The sequence below is a fragment of the Tupaia chinensis genome, unplaced genomic scaffold (assembly GCF_000334495.1).
Source record: "Tupaia chinensis unplaced genomic scaffold, TupChi_1.0 Scaffold000289_1, whole genome shotgun sequence".
Taxonomy (NCBI): Eukaryota; Metazoa; Chordata; class Mammalia; order Scandentia; family Tupaiidae; genus Tupaia; species Tupaia belangeri.
Window position 1 is genome coordinate 1529905 of NW_006159774.1, and position 5418 is coordinate 1535322.

The following is a 5418-nucleotide window of genomic DNA, read 5'->3' on the forward strand; positions in this document are numbered from 1 at the left end:
CTCCATTTTACCTAATACAGGCCACATTACTTTTACTAAAAATTTGTTTATTTTATAGGTTCTTAATGCCACAAATTACCCCCAACCTAAGCAACCCATGGATCATGGGCACATGTGTGCCTGGTGTACTCAGGGAGGCCTCCGGTTGTGAACTCACAAGCTTCCCATGTGAGTCAGCCTTACAGAATGTCAAATTTTATCAACACCAGCATCCAGCCCCCCAAGCCTCATTTTACCTCAGGATTACTGAACAGTCTTAAATAATAGTCCTACCCTTGGTATTGCCCATCTCCAACTCCCCTTTCTCTTGTCATAGAAGGTCTTTTCACACTAACTAGATTATCATAACTCTGCAAAAATAAAAAAATAAAAACAAAAAAACACCACTAGTACTCCTCAGCCCATAGGAGTCTGTCCACACTCTCCACATGGCACTCAATGTTCCTCTTAATATCTCTACCCAAGCCCTGTCCAAGCCAGTCCCATTGCCCTCCATATTCCTCATCCCAAGTATGGCTGGCCACTCCTACTGAACTCATCGCTGCTCCCAGAACCCACCATGCCTATAGGCCTTGGCTTCTGCTATTCTCATTTTCTAGAATGTTCCATCCCCTCTCTACCTGGTAACCTTCTATTTGTTAGAACCACCTAATTGAGAATGGAAGTTTCCCTGGAGCAAGGGATGCTATGTAGACCTCAAAAAGTCCACTCCACTCCAAAGCTTGCAGGAGACATACATACCTTTCTTACCACAACACAAGCCCCAAAATGTTTCTACCTAACAAAATGTACTACTTTATGTACATAAGTAGACAAAACAGCCAAAGTTAGGCTGGATCCATGGCCTGGTGGTCAAGGAAGCTGGATTCCACGTGGCTAACCGTGGTGCTTGAATCCCAGTCCCAGGAGCTTGAGGAACATGCTGGGTGCATGTGGGTGCATGTCCCAAATCCCGACAGGATAGAATGGAGGAAAAGGGATTAAAGGTGGGACCATGCCCCATTGTGGGATGCCTTTTCCCTCTCCCATGTTCTGTCTCTCTCTGATGAATACTCACACTCTCAAAATTAAAATAAGAAGAATGTCAAAGTCAAAGCTGGCCCCTGTACTACTGGGTAATGTCATGGAGTCCTTATTTCCAAGTTTAGGATCAACAGTGTGCCAGTCTTGGGCCTCTCTATATTTTGTAGGCAACACAAACCACATTTGGATGTGCTGCCTTGACGCATTTATAATAAAAACCTTGGAAGGCTGCTGCATCTGAGTGATGCCTAGAGCAAGAAACAGTTCTGTACTGGAAAGACAGTGATAGAAGCCACATTGCCACTGCAGTCTATCCAATGGTGTCAAAGCATCAGTACCAGGAATGCTGCCTGGCTCCTTTGGCAAGCCTGAACAGGAAAACTGCACAACAGATATCTAGAATTCGAGAACAGAACCATGCCCTCCTCTGCTAGTAATCACTTGTCCTTTTTGAGAAGCAGCTTATAGCTTACTACTATGCCCTGGTAGAAGCTAAATGTTTACCAAGGGTTCTAAACGATTATAGGACCTGGATGGCCTTGCGAAGGTGCCAGAGGCGCCGCGTGTGGGGGCGGGCTATAACCTAGCACAGGGGCGGGTGTGTACCCAGGCTGCGGCTCTGTCCCCTTTCCTGCATGGCTGCAGCTTGGGCCATCGTTGGTGCTCAGCAAGACCATGGATTCAATGGTAGAAGAGCTACAGAAAGATCTAGGAGAAAAGTAAAGGTGTTACTGGAAAAGGCCACTAGAAAAGATACGTAATGCCCTTACAGCTGAAAACTCCAAGATCGAGACAGAAATTAAGAGCAAGATGAAGCAGAAATCACAGAAAATAGAATTTCTTGACAATGAAAAGCCAGCTGCTGTGGTTGCTCCCACTGCAACAGGATATACAGTGAAAATCAGCAATTATGGGTGGAATCAGTCAAATATGTTTGTGAAAATCGACATTACCTTAACTGGAGTTCATCAAGTTCCTATGAGAAGACGCATGTGCATTCCAGAGAGGTCATTTCATCTTTTGGTAAAGAACCTAAATGGCAAGAGTTACTCCATGACTGTGAACAATCTTTTGAAACCCATCTCTGTTGAAGGCAGTTCAAAAAACAGACAGTTAAGACCGATACGAGTCTCATATTATTTAAAAATAAAGTAGAAAACACATGATGGGACTACCTAACTCAGGTTGAAAAAGAGTGCAAGGAGAAAGAAAAGCCTTCCTACGACACTGACACAGGTCCTAGTGAGGGGCTGGTGAATGTTCTACAGAAAAGTTATGAAGATGGAGATGATGATATGAAGCAAAACGTTAATAAAGCCTGGGTGGAAGCAAGAGAGAAGCAAGCCAAAGGAGAACAAGAATTTTGAGACTTAAAGTCCTTTCCAGAACTGTGATGTGGAAATTCTGATGTTTTCAATAAAGAAATGTTGGTGAGCGGCACATATAAATTTGACAGATAACTATTTACACAATCTTCTAAGTAAAGACAGTGAATTCTCCATGTCCTACTGGAGAATTTATTTAAATAAAGTATGCTTATTAAACACTTCCTCCAAAGATGGTTTCACTAGCACCCTGACCATTTTGTTCAAGGAAGGGTTATATTGCATTATTTGAAATAATGAACATGCTACGTATTTTTGTTCAGCTAAGAGATAGAAAACAAAAGTATTTGCTTGCCTTTAAGTTAGTGACATCAGTTCTAGTGTAAGAACAAGAAAGTGTAAAACTTGAATTTTTGCATAAAATACAAGTTTGTACTTGACCTTGGAATTTGGTTTCTTACTCCCAGCTGCAATGCATTACCATGTACCAGTAATTCAGTTACAAATGATCCTGTGTATTGAAATATATTTGGTTATGTATCCATAGAACTGAAACTAAACATAAGCTTGACAAGAATAGACAAGCATTTTTGTATATACAAGTTAGAAAGTTTTGCTGTGGGTCAGAGGGCTTATAAAAGTAGTAACTATGAAGCTAAAATAATTAATTTGGAAATCTATCCATTCCTATATTAAATAGTTATATTTTTAAATAAATAAATGATTACATGACCTAAGCTGAACAAGAATTGTCAACTCACCTAGCCATAAAATTGGGGATATGCAGCAGCAACTCATCACCAAGGGGAAATTGTAGATAGAGGGTCAGAAAAGCAAGCTCAGAAGGCACAGGAGCAGGTGGTTCAGAACATCACATCACCAACTTCTGGGCAGTTCATCTCACTGTCCCCTGGGCGAGGAAGGAGAGATGGCCCATGGAAGGCTCTACACTTATTCATAGCTAGTGAATAATGCTGTGGTCAGCTGGTAAGGAACTGTAAAGGATAAGCCTGTGAGATTGATAAAAACGGAAGAGACACAAGCTTCAATCTTTCAGAATGAACACAAAATGTGAAGGAATTAATATCCATTCTTCCTAATGGATGGCCACTGCAGAGAAGGCCTCTATAATAGGGATGAACAAGATGACTTGTCCTGTGGCCATCGGTCAGCATCTTTCCCGTCCATGTTTAATGGCCCTGTGTACAAATAGCCATAGAGGCAATGATAGAAGCATGGACCTGATGACGTGAGCATCCCCTCATCAAGCTAATCTGGCTATTGTCACTTATGAATGCCCAGATTCCCCAAGAGCAGAGTCTAAACTGTGAGTCCCCAGTACAACACCATGTCCCAAGGGGACCAGCCCACCAGGTACTGGTAGGTTGGTTACGGTGCACCCTTCCCATCATGGAAGGGAAAGCCATTAGTCTGTCCTAGAAATGACATCTGTTCTGGAGATGGATTTGCCTTTCCTACTCTTTGTGTTTCTACCAACAGCACCCAGAATTCCTTTCTCACTGTCATGGTAGCCCAGTCAACCCTGATTAAGGAACACATATCACAAAAGAAGTGTGACTGGGAACATAAACAGTGGAAATCACTGGTCCTATCACACACCATATCATCCAGAAGCAGCTGACCTGATGTAAAAACAGGATGGCCTACTGATAACTTCGTCAAAGAATTAGTCAAGGAACTATTTTGTAAGGTTGGGATTTTGTCTTCAAAGGACGATATGCGCTTTGAGCCAAACAATATTTGGCATTATTTTTCCCATATCCAGAATACACAGGTCCACAATCAAGGAGTGGACAAGACAGTGACCTTTCTCATTATTACATCTATTCAAATTTCTACTTAGAGCTTCCTGCTCAGTTCTTCAAGGCAGAAGATGAATAACTCTCCTTTCCTGACAAGTGCCTACTGATTATAGCAGTCAGCTTTTTGGCCCTCCTCGAAGCAGCCTCCTCATGCCTAATGAAAGACACCAGCAACAGCTAGGCAGTGACCGCTCCTTGGAAGTCTGAGAGGTGCTTCTTCATCAGGTTTCCTCTTGTGCAAGCTTCCTTTGCCCCACTGCCCACCCTAGGAGAGGCAACCTCTTCCTGTAGTTAACTATCTCAATGTTAGTTCAATGTCTCATTTTTTGCTTTTTTAGTTCCTCAAAACTTCTTACCCAATTCCTTACATTAACTTATCTCTGTTAAGACACCAAGTGTGTAGTAGGCCAGGTTAAGGTTTAAATGAAGTGCAGCCATTTTGAAATTAAGAAAGGCCTCTAATAAGAACAATCTGAACAAATGCTGAGTCATGGGGAACTCTGTTTGAGGAACAGTGAGGTGAGAAACCAGGGGTGAGTATTTGAAAGAATCAGGATAGTTGCTCAAGAGAAAGCCATCAATGCTGATTGATCATAATGAGGAAGGATGTGCACGTGCTTGCATCTTGTACCTATAAATACTGAGAACATGTTGAACTTTTCGAAACAGTTTGGTAGTGCTTGCTGACGGTCTCCTTGTAATTGATTAAATAAACTCCCTTCTTTTCCAACCTCTGCCTCTCATCTCATTGATTCCATTGAAGAAGTACTCAGATCTAGTCTGGCCAGTTACAAGTAGTGTTTCTATTGTTCTGATTGTTTGCTGACCAACAGTCATTCGACCAAGAAAAGAATACTAACCACTGAATCCTACGTAAAAACAAAGGAGACTGGGAATAAGCGATAGAAGGAGGGCATGATAAAAAAATTAAAAAAATTACCCATGGCCTTGTAACTTTTTACAAAAATAAGAACTGTGGTCCTCATGCAGATTTTCATTGTGTATCTATTAACCAATGACATCCAGTTTGTTCCTTTCCCTTTTAGTTTTGAATGGACAGTGTTGATGGCTACTTAATTTACAGTTTAGTTTATAGGTCATGAGGCCACAAAAGTCACATCTGAACCCGATGGAGAGGTGTGGGAAACACCAGTAGATACTGAACATGAGATGGATACAATGACTAATGGGAGTCACTCTTCTTCTTTACTTTTTTTTCAAATATTCTTTCTTTATTCATGATAGAG

At 41.6% G+C, this 5418-nt stretch overlaps 1 pseudogene; it reads left to right on the top strand.

The window, feature by feature from the left end:
* The first annotated feature begins 1833 nt into the window (after positions 1 to 1833).
* LOC102470704 (calcyclin-binding protein pseudogene) lies at positions 1834 to 2390 on the top strand (annotated as a pseudogene).
* Positions 2391 to 5418: the final 3028 nt, after the last annotated feature.